Source organism: Equus caballus, chromosome 12 (assembly GCF_041296265.1).
Source record: "Equus caballus isolate H_3958 breed thoroughbred chromosome 12, TB-T2T, whole genome shotgun sequence".
Classification (NCBI taxonomy): domain Eukaryota; kingdom Metazoa; phylum Chordata; class Mammalia; order Perissodactyla; family Equidae; genus Equus; species Equus caballus.
Window position 1 is genome coordinate 8,050,207 of NC_091695.1, and position 18,089 is coordinate 8,068,295.

The 18,089-nt window shown below is 39.8% G+C and overlaps 1 long non-coding RNA gene across 1 annotated transcript in view; it reads right to left on the reverse strand.

Annotated features, from left to right (window-relative positions):
- Positions 1-6,745: 6,745 nt before the first annotated feature.
- The window catches only part of LOC138916568 (uncharacterized), a 298,642-nt gene continuing 287,298 nt past the window's right edge, over positions 6,746-18,089 (reverse strand). Inside the window, exon 5 of the long non-coding RNA XR_011423842.1 lies at positions 6,746-6,938. This is a non-coding gene — a long non-coding RNA (uncharacterized lncRNA). The remainder of the gene's footprint in view (positions 6,939-18,089) is intronic.

Here is an 18,089-nt window from a genome sequence, read left to right on the forward strand (position 1 = left end):
GTTCTGTAAACTCCAATGTGGGCAAGGGGTCCAAGAGTTTTACAATCAGCTTTTTGGCTAAATCTTTTAAAAGTGCATCTGTATCTTGCACTTCACTTTGAATATAGCATCCCTGTATCTCAGCACTTCTCTAACACTTCACTTTAACACATGTTGTCAGATTCTGGTTTTAGTTCCAGGTCTGACCTCTTCAGCTCTCTCTCAAAATTGAGATTCTAAAATCATGCCCTTTCCCCAGTTTTCTACAGGACTTTTCCAGCCAATCATTTCACCTCGTTTAAGGTTAATCCTAATTAGACTTAGTAAATAACAGTTATGTTCATAAGATAATGCATTTGCCCACAGTTGGCGCCAGAGTGATCTAAGATGAGTTCCAGGCTCCGTCATTTATTGGTTGTGTGATCTTAGGTAAGTTACTTAGCCTCACGGACCCTCACCTGTAAAATATGTGCCTTGGAGAATTATTGTGACGATCCAATGATATAATAGTTATAAAGTGCCAGGTACATAGTAAAGGCTCAACAAATATTAGGGTCTCTTACCTTTACCCACAATTTTCCATCAGGTTTTTAATTAAGAGTTTTGCCATAGAGTCAAATCCACTCAAATCCCAGCATCTTTTTCCTTGCCTTCTCCCACACAGCAGTTGGAATTCAGCATCCTATTTTGGGGAGTAATGACACCACGATGGGGGAGTAGAAGCCCCAGCTTTCATACCCCCACAAAAATCAACCATTTGACAGCTATCCAAGAAGAAAACTAGCTCCAGGAGAGTTCAGGAGTCCATTTAAGAAACTTCAGCAACACAAAGGAACAAAAAAACCTGAGAATAACTGCACAAAAAGGCAAGGAAGAACCACTGCGTTTTACCTGCGTCATCCCCTCCCCCAGGTCGGTGCTGCTGAGCAGCCAAGAGAGAACTCCCCAGCTAGAAAGAGTTCCCCTCGCCAGACAAAGGAGAGGGGGAGAGGGACCAGCTTCCTCAGCCTTTTAGGGCACTGCCCGGGGACCCACATTTGTTTCATCCCACACAGAGACCAGCAAAACTGAGATGTACAGAGATGGCTACGAATAAGGAAGAAGGGCAGGGGCAACGAATACCAGGCACACAGTGGGAATAATCGTCGTTCCCAGTGACTTACCAAGAAAAGAAGAGAGAAGACTCAAATAAATAAAATTAGAAATGAAAGAGGAGATATTATAACTGATACCAAAGAGATACAATGGTTCATAAGAGACTGCTATGGACAATTATAACCAAAGCACTTGAATAACCCAGAAGAAATTAATAAATTCCTAGAAACATACAACCTACCAAGACTGAATCACGAAAAAATAGAAAACCTGAAGAGAATAAAAGTGAGTAAAGAGATTCAATCAGTAATCAACCCTCCCAACAAAGAAAAGCCCAGAACCATATGGCTTCACTCATAAATGACACCAAACATTTAAAGAAGAATTACTGCCAATCCTTAAACTCTTCCAAAACATCAAAGAGGAGAAGGGAACCCCTAAAGTTATTTATGAGGCCAGCATTATACTGACAGCAAAGCCAGACGAGGACAGCACAAGAGAAGAAAACTACAGGCCAGTATCCCTGATGAACATAAACGCAAAAATGTTCAACAAAATAGTAGCAAGCCAAATTCAACAGCACATTAAAAGGTTTCCCCATGGGGCTGGCCCCGTGGCCGAGTGGTTAAGTTCGCACGCTCCGCTGCAGGCGTCCCAGTGTTTCGTTGGTTCGAATCCTGGGCGCGGACATGGCACTGCTCATCAGACCACGCTGAGGCAGCGTCCCACATACCACAACTAGAAGAACCCACAACGAGAAATATACAACTATGTACTGGGGGGCTTTGGGGAGAAAAAGGAAAAAATAAAATCTTTAAAAAAAAAAAAAAAAAAAAAAAAAAAGGTTTCCCCATGATCAAATGTTATTTTGCCAAAGCTGTCTTTTGAAAGAACAAAGCTGGAGACGTCACACCTCCTGATTTCAAACTATATTACAAGGCTATAGTAATAAAAACAGTAAGGTACTGGCATAAAAACAAGTATGCAGACCAATGGCACAGAATCTAGTGCCCAAAAATAAACCCACACATATATGGGCAACTAATTTTTTTTTTTAAAGATTGGCACCTGAGCTAACAACTGTTGCCAATCTTCTTTTTTTTTCCTGCTTTTTCTCCCCAAATCCCCCAAGTATATAGTTGTATATTTTAGTTGTGGGTCCTTCTAGTTGTGGTATGTGGGATGCCGCCTCAACGTGGCCTAATGAGCAGAGTCATATCCACGCCCAGAATCCAAACCCGCGAAACCCTGGGCCGCTGAAGTGGAACACGCCAACTTAACCACTCAGCCATGGGGCCGGCCCCTGGGCAACTAATTTTTCACAAAGGAGCCAAGAATACTCAAGGGGAAAGGATCATCCCCTCAATAAATGATGTTGGGAAAACTGGATATTCACATACAAAAGAATGAAATTGAACCCATATCTTACACCAGTCACAAAAATTAAATAGAAACGGATTGAAGGATAAACATAAGACCCAAAACTTTATAACTCCTAGAAGAAAACACAGTGTAAAGCTCCTTGACTTCAGTCTCAGCAAGGATCTTTTGGATATGACACCAAAGGCAAAAGTAACAAGACCAAATATAAATAAGTAGGACTACATGAAATTTAAAAGCTTCTACACCGCAAAAAAACAATAGTCAACAAAATGAAGAGGCAACCTATGGAATGGGAGAGAACATTTGTAAACCATATATCTGATATGAGGTTAATATTCAAAACACATAAGGAACTCATACAATTCAATTTCAAAAAAAAAACCTCATAAATAATCTAATTTACAAAATGGGCAAACAATCTGAATAGATATTTTTCCAAAAAAGTCATACAAATGGCCAACAAGTGCATGAAAAGATGCTCAACATCACTAATTATCAGGAAAATACAAATCAAAACCACAATGAGATATCACCTCACACCTGTTAGAATGGCTATTATCAAAAAGGCAAGAGATAAATGCTGGTGAGGATGTGGAGAAAGGGTATCCTAGGGCACTGTTAGTGGGAATGTAAACTGGCGTAGCCACAACGGAAAACATTAAAGAGGTTCCAAAATAAATTAAAAATAGAACTACCATATGATACAACAATCTCACTTCTGGGGATTTATCCAAAGGAAATGAAATCACCAACTCAATGAGATATCTGCATTCGTGTGTTCATTGCAGCACTATTCACAATAGCCAAATCATGGAAACAACCTAAGTACCCATCAACAGATGAATGTAAAGAAAACATGGTACATCTACAAGGGAAAATTATTCAGCCATGAGAAAGTAGGAAATTCTGCCATTTGTGACAACATGGATGGACCCTGAGGGCATTAGGCTAAGTGAAATAATTCAGACAGAGAAAGACAAATATCATATAATCTCATATGTGGAATGTAAACAAGCTGAACTCATAGAAGCAGAGAGTAAAACAGTGATTTCCAGGAGCCGATGGGTGGGGGAAATGAGGAGATGTTAGTCAAAGGGCACAAACTTCTAGTTATAAGAGAAATGAATAGGTTCTGTGGATCTAAGATACAGGATGGTGATTATAGTTAACAGTATTATATTGTACACTTGAAAGTGCTATGAGAGTAGATCTTAAATATTCTCCCCATAACAACAAAAAAGGTAATTATGAGAAGTGAAGGGTGTGTTAACTAAACTTATTGTTGTAAACATTTCACAATACATATGTGTACCAAATCATCACATTGTATACCTTAAACTTACACAATATCATATGTCAATTATATCTCAATTAAGCTGGAAGAAAAAAAACTATCCTGTTTTCAAGGAGAGAATGATATCCCTAGGATTTGAAACTACCTGCAAAAAACTCTGAATCCAGGGTGAATGAATGACTCAGGGTTACTGAAACAGGACCAGCTATGCATAAATTGCAGGGCCTACTATGAACTGAAAACATGGGGTCCTTTGTTCAATTATCATTAAGAATTATAAGATATCAACAGCAGAGTATTAAACCAAGCACAGGGCCCTTCTTTTGTCTGAACTCTATGATTGGACCCTGGCCTCTTGTTTCCACTCTCTGCTGTATTAGCAAAAGTTACCCAGACAAATAAACTTGTTCCAGCTTCAACTTAATTGAAGCTGATCAGACAAAACCTTAATGAGCGAGATAATGATCCTCCCCTCCCCTCTTTTGCAGAGAGAGGGAGTTTTACATAGTTACCTGCTAAGCCCTATTCAGCTGACAGGCAGTGTCAGGAGACAAATTCTTTGCAAACCTTGCTTCTGTTTAAATGTCTCTATCAATTCCAGGCAGCTTAAAGCTAGAGCAACTTGAGGTCTTTGTTGTTAAAAAAAGAAAAAACAAAGAGAGAGAGAGAGAAGGAAGGAGAATAAGGGGAGGAGAAGGTAGACAGTTGTAAGCCCCTCCCAAACACAAGCTGGGGTCCCTGAAAGGTTCATGTCCTAAGTGCATGAGAGGAAATCTCTGACTTTCATCAGCTGCGTTTGAAAACATGAGAGACTTCTAGATCCTTCCAACTTCACCTCCACTCACAGATGATGTGACATCAATTAATGAAGATTCATAGTTTGCTTTCTCTAAGAAAACGCAAGTAAGTGACAAACACTGAGACTCCATGCTTTCAACCTGTACTTAGATTTGAGCAGTTTTATTAAAAGTGTAATCTATTAAATATTTTAGACCACAATCCTGTAATAGAAAAAAGCAGGTAACTATTTTGTATTTCCAAGCTAGACGAGATCTTGGAGGACCTCTAGTGTGAGGTTAATCTTTTGGGGGTCATGAATCACACACACATTATTTTGCAGTCTCCAAAAGTTTTATAGAGTCTACGGAAACCCTTTAGTCCCAAATATCCTTACAGGGCAGGAGCTACAAACTTAGAATCCCTTTATATAGCGTAACCTCCCTAAATTTTCTCATATAAAGATAGAGATAATGGTACACCATGGATGAGCCTTGAGGACACGATGCTAAGTGAAATAAGCTAGTCACAGAAAGACAAATGCTGCAAGATTTCACTTATATGAGGTGTCTAAAATGGTCAAATGCATAGAATTAAGGAGTGGAATGATGGTTGCCAGGGACCTGGGGGAGTGGGAAATGGGGAGTTATTAATCAACGGGTGTAAAGTTTGAGTTAAGCAAGACGAATGAGCTCTAGAGATCTGCTGTGCAACACTGTAACTATAGTCAACAACAATGTATTGTACACTTAAAAATTTGTTAATGGGTAGATCGCATGTTGTGTTCTTTCCACAATAAAATAAAATTAAAATAATAACAATAACGATACCTGCTTTACAAGATCCTTGTGAGCACTGAATGAGATAACCTAAGAAAGTGCTTAAAATCTGTGTGATGGGGCTCCCTCATCTTATCTCAGATCTTCATGTTACACTGGATGGTGAGCGTGGTGCGCACTGCGAGATCTCCCTTCAGGACTCATTCCCTAGCTGCTCAGAGTGCTGGCAGCTGACAGCAATTAGGGGAGTCTCTCATCTGAAGAGAGGCATCCTCCCCTAAACCAAGCATCCTCCCTGGGGACAGCCTCAGTCCAACGAGTGGCAGATGTGAACATATAAAGGCCTGGCCCCATTGCCTTCTTTCAGTGCATCTCTAAGGAAAAATCCCAGCATCAAAGCTTCTGCAGAATTGGCTGAGGCCTTTGTTGAGAATGGAGTACAACTCAACTCTGCTTGATCCTGCTTCCTTCATGCCCCACAAGGGCTTCTCTAATAAACTTCCTGAATGCAAGTCTCCAGATTAGAGTTTGCACTGGAAAACCTGGACTCTATTACCTCCAGAGGCACACAAAGCCAAGATATGTAAGTCCACGACCAACAGATGAATTCCTAAGCAAATGGTTAGAGAACCACAGTGCGGAAAAATGGCAAGTAAATGCAGGTTCATGTGAGACCTCGGGTCCAGCAGATAGTAAAGACTAGATGTAACGACTGTCTTTCAAAGATAAGATTTCAACCCTTGAGAGAAAAATGAAGTGATAGGCTCAACCATGAATGAGCTTAGATTCCTAGGCAAGTCCCCGACTCAGGTGTAGGAGGACAAGAAAAAGAAAGAGAACACACTGCTACCTCATGAGGCAGCTTGCCTCATGCAGAGGCTGATTGTTGGGAATGGGAGCAAGGCAGAATGGAGTAAGCAAACGGCTGAAGAAGCTGAGCCCCAGAGCTCTGAATCTACCATCTATCCTGCTGGGAGAGTCCATCGAGTTTAGCAAAGCCTGCAAGTAAGAGCTCCATAGCAGGGACTGGGGAAGCTTGGGGACAAGAACATGAGTTGATGATGAAACTCAGAGACTAAAGAATTTGTGGCAGCAACTGGGTTTTAAACCTCAAGAAGACCTGACATTTGTGAGGATTGATGTCCCTAAGATGTAAAGTTATGTGGTTCCTCTCCGTGCATACTCCCTCCTCTGCTCAAACTAGATTTTACCAAACACCTTGTCATTCCACTGCTCTTTCCTCTGACCAGATCCAAAATTATCATAATTTTGTTATTAGTGTGAAGTCTTCCTATTCTGTAACTCCTTTTCTATGGCTCTTTGATGTAACTTAATAAATACATAATACCCTATTAACTCAATAAAACTTAAATATAAATATCAATGGGATTAACAGAGCCTTAGGAGATGGTATCAATGGCATACTTACCCCACTCACCTCTTAAATGAAAATTCTGAACAAATCCTTGTTTAGAAATAAAAACTTCCTCCTCTGAACTTCACCCATGTGGAGATGTTCGTACTAAGAGGTCTTTTCCTAGGTTCTCTTTGTGAGCAGCTATCAGCATCCTGTGACATTAATTTTTCCATCTTAGATCTTGGAAATTTCCCCAATGGTTAGCATCAAAAACCTGAGAACAAAAAGCAGATGCCACAAATCAACCAGAAGAAAGGTAAATACCAAGTATTCTATGATGACAGGTACTAGAGTTTTCCATCACTGACTCTATTTAATAAAGAAATATAGATGTCTGAAGAACATAAGACAGATATTAAACTTTGAATCCAGGCCACTGCTTTATAAGATTCCAAATAGCTTACCAATTCCAAATGAATCTACCCATAATATATTATGATGACTCCTTAAGACAGACAACTAAAGGCAGAGATATTATTTCCAGGAAGCTGTTATTTTGTTAAGGTTACTCAAAAGCAGTATAGGTCCTTGAAAATCATACATTTCTCTCTTGGTCATCTCCACTTTGATCATTAGTGCACACTAAATTTATATTAATTTATTATCATTTTATAAGTAGCAGATCCTGCTCTGGGATTTGGATAAGGATTTGAAACTTCCAGAAGGAAAATTTAGTGGCTACTTTGAATTTCTAAGGTTCAACCAGTTTTTAAATATCACATTCTATTGTCAGATAATATATTCGGAGTTTGGGTTTGATGGTTATCTCGCCTGCTTAGGAAGAGAGAGGAGGGCATTCAGGAGGATATTTATTCCTCAATCCTCTGGCTTCCATGAAAATTACTCTTCCTAAATGCTCTTGGCTTCTTTTCCCATACCCTTACTACTTCCTTAAAGATAGAGAGAGACATGCTGGGCAAGATTTCCATAGGAGGAATTCAATATCAGAAAGGTCAACGTTGCCTCAGATCTAAACCTCGTTCTTCAATATTAGCTTTATTTATAATAACATTGACAGTGGTCTCCGTTTGCCTAATCTTTTGTCTTCTCTCTCACTTGGCTCAAAAGTCAGGTGGGAAAGAAAAGTACTGTTTATCCAGCCCTTGGAAACTCTACCATTAAACACTGGATTTTGGCTCTAGGTAGGTGGCGACGTGAGGGAAAGTGTTAAATCGTTTAGAACTATAGCCAAAGAGTGACATCTCAACACAGTCCATGTAAGGTATTTCAAAACAATCAAACAAAAAGCCCTAGACTAAGATCCGGAAAACTGGGTTCTAATTGCAGTGTTGCCTTGGTCAACTCTGCCTCTACTCAGAGTGAACGAGAACAAGTGAGGTAAAATTTATCATCTCTGAACTAGATGATTTCCATGTGTTTGCTGAGCTTCAGTGTTCCATGGTCCCAAGGCTAGCTGCCATTTGGCGTGTGTACTGATTTTGACAATGCTGAAATCTCCTTTCATCCTTTTTCTATTAGTCCTCAAAACCTAGATAAGACAAGCTGCCCCACCCAGGGACCCCTTGCCCATCACTGAGAAGGACGTCCAGCCTTGGGTTGGTAAGTTCTGTCCTTCATCTAATTCCATCCTCATTCACGCTCTGCAGTGCTGACAAAAACCTCTCAGTCTGAGACATGAGAAGGAATGCAACCTTCCGTAATGGAGTTGGGCCTGGGCATTCCTTTGATTTGAAAGCTGTCATACCATGGAAGTCTCAATAAGTAAAATTTCAAAATATTTCCAAAAATATTCTCAGTGTTTCCTGGGAAAGCATGTCATAGCTGTGAAACCAAGAAGAGAGATGCATTTGGAAATGCCCAGCTATATCTCAAACACAGCTCAGGTTCTGAAGTCTTTTTCCAGCTACTTAGTGTTCTCTAGTGAATGTGATGGCTCAGAAAGCAAGAAAAGTGATAAAGGGAGGAAGAGAAAGAGGGAAAGAAAGAAAGAGAGAACGAAAGAATGAAAAAGTGAAAAAAAGGAAGGAAGAAAGGAAGGACGGAAAGATGGAAGGAAGGAAGACAACACTTACACTATAGGGTGTCAAGCATTAAGCTGGGCACATTCACATACCTTACTTCATTTAATTAAGACTTAGCCCAGAACGTAGCATCAGAATGTCCAGCACCATATTTTATATATAGTATCTAATATTTCAAATGGTCCATTAACACTCCACCAGCTGCTTGATTCCTGATTTTCTATCTGAAATGATGCCTCCTAGAGCAGAGGCTGGTACTTCCTCTAAGAGAAGACCCATGCATTCTTAGCAGTTAAATTTGGTTTTACTGTTTTATTGAGTTCTCTTTCAAGTGCTCAGCCAGCCTTCTCAGTTAGTTGGAGCAAAACTGAACCAGATTGGTAACAAAGACTCATTGTTCTCCGGTCCCAGAACTAACTTCTAATGGCCTCATGACTTTCATGTAATTCGTATCTGACAGAGGTAGAGAGAGGAATGGAGGAGAATGGGAAAGGGAGGGAGAGGCAGCACTGCAGATGACCTTGGAGCAGTGTGAATAATGTCCAATGTTCAGCAGTTATAGGCTATCAGACACTAATATACTCTCTGGGCCGAACCGAATAGGCCCATTACTCTCAACCGCAATTCACCATCTGTGAAGTGAGCTGGTGGCTTCAGACAAGACTACAAATTGCACCTGATACCAAAAAATGACAGGGAGGGGATTATGATGTAAAACCAAGGGAAGAGCAGACAGAGACCTAGACTGACCAAAGGCCATACAAGGATAAGAAGAAATAAACCTTAGCCTTCAGAAGAGCCCCCAAATGACCCCAATCTTTCACAAGATTGAATTCCTGGATACTAACAGACTCCATGGAAGTTCCCAGGATCAAAGGCTTGGTGTCATTAGGAGAGATGTGCACAGCTGGAGCCAACAAAACCCTCCTACTATCAGGCAGCCCCTTTCAGTCTGTTGTCACAATTCATTAGCTCCCTCTGACATTCATTTGACATCATTTCAGGAAAGAGATTTAACCACAACCCAGAGAAAAGAAAGTGACTTTGAAAAAAATGATGGCTTCAGATACAGAGCAGTTAATCAATTTTGAATAATGACGTTGAGGATGATAATATGACAAACCATGATGCTGACCAACAGCATGTTTTCCTTTCCATTATAAGCAAGACTACTTTGCAGATGTGGCTTTAAATTTGCATGTGAAATTATATTTTGATCCTGACTCCACCACTTAGGAGCCGTTATGGGCTGAATTGTGTCCCCCCTAAAATTCATATGTTGAAGTTCTAACCTCCAGTGTGACTGTGTTTAGAGACAGGGCCTTTCAGGAGGTATTTAAAGTTAAATGAGTTCATAAGAGTGGGGCTCTAATCTGGCAGGACTTGTGTCATTATAAGAAAAGGAAAGTGCACTACAGTTCTTTCTCTCCCTGCATGCACACAGAAGAAAGGCCATGTGAGGACACAGAGAGATGATGACCACCTGCCAACCTGGAAGGGAGGCCTCTCCAGAACTCAACCCTTCTGGCACATTAATATTGGACTTCCAGCCTCCAGAACTGTAAGAAAATAAATGTCTGTTATTTACAACACTCAATCTCTAGTATCTTGTCATGGCAGCCTGCAAACTGGAGACAGGCGCAATGTCAGCTTAGGCAAGGTATGATACCTTGCATAGTTTGGGGGCATATTCCGTATTTGTTGAATATTGAGAGCTAAGCATGGCAGCTGGTGTATCATCAGTATCTGGTATCACTCAGTACCTTCCCAATGACATTTGAAATAAAGGGACTGCATTGAGGATGCATAAGCCCTCCTCTTCTGGCTAAACTGAAGTCACAAGGTACCAGGAATCTACTGAAGCTGGGTTCTCCTGGGACGCAGCAGAGGCCTTTTAAGTCTAACTTAAGCGGGAAAAGCAATCCTCATTCATTGATCACCTTCTATGCAGCAGATACTATAATAAGACCCTCATGCTCATTGTCTTATTCTTACAACTCTGTGAAGGAGATCATTGCTGCTCAGAATAGTTAAGGGGCTTGCCTAGGAACACAGAAGAATCAAGCAGTAGATATGGGAGCCCAGATTTCACAGACTGCAGAGTCATATAGTATGATCTGCGTGGCCCCTCCAAGGTAAACGTAAGTGCAGAGGATGCTCAGCCTGGCACATGGAGCCAGCTCACCTGAAACACACAGGGCTAGCAACCAAAGAAAGCAGTCTGATCAAACAAAGTATCATCAGTCAACCACCACGGAGAACTTAAAACCATCTCTCCTAGGAATACCCAATGACATGAAAAAAGCAGGATAAATAAGTGATAAACAGCATATACAACCTTTAAAAAGCATGATTCCACTTGTACATATGTATTATGTATGTATGTATATAGATATATATTCCTTAAATCTGTCTGACATTCATTTGACATTATTTTAGGGCAAAGATACATCCCAGGGTGTGCATTTAGATAAGTATATATTCATGCATATGAAAGATAGAAAGGAGAGATACGAAAATGGTTATTGCATAGGAAAATTTTATTCCTCTTCATACTTTGTGTTTTCTATAATTTTAAATTATTATGTATTATCTTTTCTCTTCACTGAAACTCATACATTAATCAGATTTCTTCAGTTTTAACCTAAATGTCTTTTTTTCTGTTCTAGGATATCACTATACATTCAGTGGTCGTGTGTCCTTAGGCTGCTCTTGGCTGTGACAGTTTCTCAGACTTCCCTTGTTTTTGGTGAGTATTGCTCAAGCATTTGGTAGAATGTCTCTCAATGGAGATTTGTCTGACGCTTTCTCTTGATTAGACTGAGGTTATGTGTTTGGCAGAGGAAGAACACTGGAGAAAAGCAGCATTTTCATCACATCATATTAACAGCACGTACCATCAACATAACTTATCGCTGTTGATTTAGAGGTAGTGTTTGTCAGATTTCTCCACTATAAAGTTACTCTTTCAACCCCCTTCCCTTGCAGTGCTCCTTGGAAGGAAGTCGCTATGAGCAGCCTGTACGTACTGAGTGGGAAGTTATGTTCCACTTCCTTGAGGGCAGAATATCTACATAAACTATTTGGAATTCTGCATGAGAAATTTGTCTCTTTCCCACCATTGATTCATTTATTTAATCATTGATCTATATCAGGATGCATTCATGGATACTTACTTCATACTTTGGGATGTAACCCAATACTACTTTATTTTGTTGCTGAAACTGGTCCAGCTTTGGCCATTGGAAGCTCTTTGGTTGGTTCTCATGTCCCCTTGACATATTGCGCCATTGTGGATATTTTGTTTTCTATTTTAGAGCAGTTCTTTACTCTCTGGTACTAAAGACGCTCCAGGCTCATCTTATATATTTCCTACCTTTAGTCCTAGAATCAGCCATTTTATCCACCATAACAGTCTGTCTTTTAATTGGAATATTCAGGCCATTCATATTAAAATGATTATTGATGTCAGTTAAACATCCGCCATGTTCGTAGCTGTTTTCTGTTTATTATATTTGTTCTTTCTTTCCCCTGGCTCTCTCATTTTGCCTTCTCTGATTTTAATAAGTCACTTTATATGATCCATTTTATCTCTTCTCTTGGCATATCACTTACGCTTCTCTCTTAAAACTTTTAGTGGTTACTATAGGGTTTCCAATATACGTTTTTAACTATTCTAATTCCATTTTAAAATAACAGTGTACATACACTGTATCGTGTAGTGCAGTACCTTAAAACAGAGTATTTCTAATTTTTCCCGTCATTTCTTTTGACATGGCTGTCATTTACTTAACTTCTCCGTATTCTATAATCACCCAATTCATAGTTACTAAGATTACTTTAAACAGTTATCTTTTAGATCAATTAAGACTAATAAAAATAAAATATTTTATTTTACCCCAATTTGTTACTTCTCTGATACTCTTCTTTTCTTTAAGTAGATCCATGTTTCTGGGCCATATAATTTTCCTTCCCCTTGAAGAGTATTAATTAATATTTCTTGCAGGGCAGTTCTGCTGCTGATGAATTCTCTCTGCTCTCATCTTTCTGTGAAAGTCTTGTTTCTCCTTAAGTTTCAAAGGATTGTTTCACTAGATACAGAATTCTAGTTTGGGTGGGTTTTAATTCCAACACTTTAAATAGTTCATTGCCCTCTGTTCTTGCTTGCATGTTTTCTGATGAGAAGTCCACTAAAATTCTTATTCTTGTTTCTCTATAGGTAAGGTACTGTCTTTTCCTCCAGCTTCTTTCAAGATTTTGGTTTTCTGAAGTTTGAATATAACATTTTAGGTGTTGTTTTGTTTTCTTTTGATATTCTGCTTAGTGTTCTCTGAGCTTCCTATATCTGTGCTTTGGTAGTTTTGAAATCTTTGTAGCCATTATTCAAATATTTCTCTTGTTTCACTCTCTCTCTCTTCTCCTTTTGGCATATACATCTTTTGATGTATATCCTACAGGTCTTGGATGCTTTGTTCTGTTTTTTTTTTTTTCTTTTTTATTCTTTATATTAAGTTTTTAAAGTGTCTATTGACCTATCTTCAAGATCACTAATTATTTCCTCAGCTATGTCTAGTCTAATCATGAGCTGTTAACGGCTTTCATTTCTGTTACAATTTTTTATTTCTAGCATTTCCTTTTGATTATTTCTTAAAATTTCCATTTCTTTATGTACATTACCCATCTACTCTTGCATGCTATCTACTTTTTCCATTATAGCCCTTAACATATTCATTACAGTTATTGTAAATCCCTGCCTAATAATTCCAACATCTATGTCTTACCTGAGTCTGGTCCTAATACGTACTTTGTTTCTTCAGACTGTTTTTTTCTTGCTTTATGATTTTTCGCTGAACATTGGTGGTGTTATATTGGATAACAGGAAATTAGGTAAGTATGCTTTTAGTGTGAAGATTTATATAACTCTGACTAGGAGTTGGGTTGGGTTTAATGTTTTCTGAAGGTATAAGTGCCAGAGGTATCAAATTCCTCAAATCTCCTTGTTTTTGTGTCTCCTCCTGAGTTTGGGCTTTCCTAAGTACTCCCCCTCGGAGAGTTTGTGTCTTGCAGTTCTTTAAGCTGGACTCCACTGTTACATACAGATCCCTGTTGATGTAGTGGTAAGATGTTGGAGAGGAAAGGCATTCTATAATCTTATGATTAAATCTTAGTCCTTAGTGGCCTGTATTCCTGGGTTGTGATCTTCACAAGTGTTGATCCAGTGGCACAGCTTCCCCACTCCACCATTACCTCAGGTGAGACAAGAAGGTTAGAGAGTGATAAAGTGGGAGGAATGCCCTTTCCCCAGCTGGAATGAGACTCTTGTAAAGTCCTTTTTTCTAGAGAGTAGTCCTTTCTCACACTGAACATATTTCACAATGACTATCCCTTCCTCTGCTAGAGTCATGAGGACATCTTTCTCAGATCTTATGGTGAGAACCTGGTAGGGTTCCTGGAGGTAAAACCCACAGAAGTGTGAGACCCCCACTACAACTGCCTCCCAGGAGCATCTCACTTCATACTAGAGTACGCTCAGCCTCCAGCAACTTATCAAAATTATCATTGACATGTTCCTACCAGCTATGGTTCTAGTGCCTCCTGCTCCAGGTAAGTGGCGTTCAGCTGTCACTCTCTGTATTAATCTGTCTCTCAAGATTCCAGGGTGATGGTTTGCCCACTACCTCAGTTCTCTGATGGGTCCAATAAGTGTCATTGATTTTTATGTTTAATTTTTTTCCTGTAAAGACAAGAGTGATGACTTCCAAGCTCTTTATAGGTCAAAGCTGACACCAGGTATCTGTATATTGCTTTTGTAATCAGAAAACCATGCGAAACGAAAGGAAAGAAAAAAAATTCACTACAACGATTGGTTTGACAAATCCACTAGCCTTAATCTTACCTACTCCCGGGGGTGAAAAATTAACTGATTTTATTTTTTAAAGTAAATTCCTGTAAGTAGGGGTGCTGTCTTCTATGTCTTAGGTCAGAACCTATGTAAATGTTCGGTGTAGCACCACTGCTAGAGAAGGATGTTCACCTGAAAATAGATTCAACTTATATTTCTCCCGCCTACCAGCTGGGCTGAGCCACTTAACCTTTCAGCCTTCTTATTTGTCAACCTATGGTAATATTTATTCCATAAGGATGTTGTGAGAATCAAATTGTATAATTATCATGCACATGGAAAGCACTGTATAAACTGCAGACTTCTGTTCCTATACAAGTAACGTATTGGTGAGAAGTCTCTTACATGTATGGATTCCTCTCTCTCTCTCTCTCTCTCTCTCTCTCTCCCTCTCTCTCTCTCCCTCTCTCTGACATACACACACACACACACACACACACACCCATATCCTGGAGCTGTGACATCTATCTCATCAGAAATGCAAATGCTATTTACCTTTCCAACAAATCATCATCCCAAGATGCTAATCTAGCATCCTTTATAGACTGCTTTCTGGCCTTCCCTTGGATAGAATTTTCTTTCATGAATCTAAAGACAACCATTTGTCAGGTTCCCAACTATCACATCCATAGAAACAACAGCAGGAGAGAGAAAAATTTTAAAAAGATACTGTGGGTACTGAAAATGAGTCACTGGGATGTCCACCTAATCTCACAGCAGGCATGGCACAAAATCAAAAAGTGATAGACCTGGAGGATTTTGTAACCCACCCTTTCTGGCACATTCCTTAACAGCAGAGAAACCCTTCCTGCCATCTCTCCAAATGTTTTCTTAATGCTGCCAAAGAAATAGTGTTTGGGAGTCTCCAACTCTGATTCCTCACGTACAACAGGCTGAGCCTTCCAAATAAACAAGAAGTTCCAAGTTCATTAGGAAGGCATCAATGCATTGATAACTGGGTGAAAAGTTCAGTGGTTCAGAAGCAATTCCACACACAATGCATGTGGTCTCTTCTTTCAGAAATGGACCCCCAGGTTTTTCGTTATGATCCAGTGGCCAAGAAAGGAAATGATGTGAGGAAACAGTTCCCCTACTTCTTTCTGTGTATACCTCTTGTTATACACACACTGTCATTGTTATGATGGAGAGAGAGAGAGAAAGAGAGAGAGGAATTGGAATGGTATTAAGGGGAGGGTCACAACTTTGTAGACAAGGACTGGGTCAACTGGAATGTTGATCATGTGGAAAGGAGAGGTGCTTTGTGTGTGTGTGTGTGAGGAAGATTGCCCTGAGCTAACATCTGTTGCCAATCTTCCTCTTTTTGTTTGAAGAAGACTGTCCCTGAGCTAATGTCTGTGCCCATCTTCCTCTACTTTTTGTGTGTGGGATGCCACCACAGCATGGCTCAATGAGCAGCATGTAGCTCTGCTCCTGGGATCCAAAGCCGTGAACCCAGGGCCGCTGAAGTGGAGTGTGCAAACTTAAGCACTATGCCACTGGGCTGGCTCTCGAGAGGTGTTTTTTAGATAACACTCCCAAACTGGCTGCACATTATCTGGAGAGTTTCATTCTAGAGGTTCAGGATTTAGTACACAAATCCCATTATTACACAATCCTAATCTACATCATTCACACACTATTAGTTTCACACACATCAGTCCTGCACCTATGAATCTCATTCTTCTGCACACACAAAAAATCTCAATCCCCAGTGTCTATTTGCTTCATTCTGCTACACATTCATTCCCCAGGGTTTGGAGACAGAAGACTCACTCCTTTCTCCCCTTTGATTCTCTAATTAATCTGCAATAAATGAAGCCTCCAAGTGTTTTATGGCACTTCAATTTCCCATTTCCCTCTGACATTTGGAGGGAAAATGGAATACACAGCAAGACCTTTGAACAAGAAGTAATAGCCATTAAATTGAAACACGGTGCAAGGTTTTCCTAACCATGAGTTCATAATACGTGCGTTCATGGAAAATGATGTGCTTGTTGCCTGCAGCAAAACCAGATGCTCCCTGTTTTCAGTTGATCAATGCTGCTGCGAGGTAGTAGTTCAATGTCGGAATTCAAGAAAGAGTATTAAAGGGACAGGGTGATAATTCTATCTCCAGAGGTCACTCAATAATGGTGATGAGTTAAAACGCAGTGAGGTTTAGGTTCCGTTCAGTAGAATTTAACATAGAATTATGGAAAAAATAATTATATTTGTAAACCGAGACTTGGAATTGGATCCCAACTTTGCTACTTCCCCACTATTTGGCCTTAGGCAAGAAGAATAACTATCATATAGCAGAACTGTGACACTTACATAATATAATGTATATAGAGACACTGCCCAGTACCTGCTCAATAGAGGTTGTTTGCTGAAGAAGAATGTGAAATAGACATTGTAATATTGTGTTTAAATATCATGTTTATGTTTGCACATAGAGGTCATATTAGTCTGCTAGGGATCTCATTACAAAATTCCACAGACTGGGAGGCTGAAACAACAGAAACTTATTTTCTTACAGTCTGGAGAGTAGAAGTTCAAGATCAAGGGGCTGGTGGATTTGGTTTCTCCTGAAGCTTCTTTCCTTGACTTGTAGAAAGCTGCCTTCTTGCTGCATCACCTTTCCTTACTGTGCACACATCCCTGGTGTCTCTCTTCTTATAAAGACACCAGTCTTATTGGTTAGGGCCCCACTCTTATGACCTCACTTAACTTTAACTGCTTCTTTAAAGACGCTATCTCCAAATACAGTCACATTGGGGGTTAGAGCTTCAACATAGGAATTTTGAGGGGCATGATTCAGTCCATAAAAGGGGTTTTATAAATACCACTTGATATAATGATATTACAAATACCATTTTAAAATTTTTTAAAAAAATCTTTATGTACCTTTCTGAGAAATTTACTAGAAAGCATAAAACATCAAATCTAGCTTGTCTCTGAATAAGAGTAAACATTTTTTGGCCCCCATCTCTATTTCTGCAAAATAAACTTCATTTTTAGTTTCTAAGACACTTGCATACAGCTTCTCTGATTCTGAAGCACCCTAGAAATAGGCAAGCTGACTAAACATCCTTCTTCTGGAGCTGGGATCCTAATCATTTCCTTTTATTTTTTTTCCTGAGGAAGATTCACCCTGAGCTAACATCTGTTGTCAATCTTCCTCTTTTTGCTTGAGGAAGATTCACCCTGAGCTAGCATCTGTGACAGTCTTCCTCTGTTTTGTATGTGGGTCACCACCACAGCACGGCTACTGTAAGTGTTGTAGGTCTACACCAAGGAACCAAATCCAAGCCACCTGAAGTGGAGCATGCCGAACTTAACCCCTAGACTGCAGGGCTGGCCCCTCATTCCCTTTTATATGTCCTCCCACTAAACTAAGAATTGAAGGACAGAGAAATAATCAGTGATAACTTCAGACACTGGGAAAATGTGGACAAGACTATCAGAACCAGCTTCTGGGTGGTCTGGCAGTTCTTCTAAG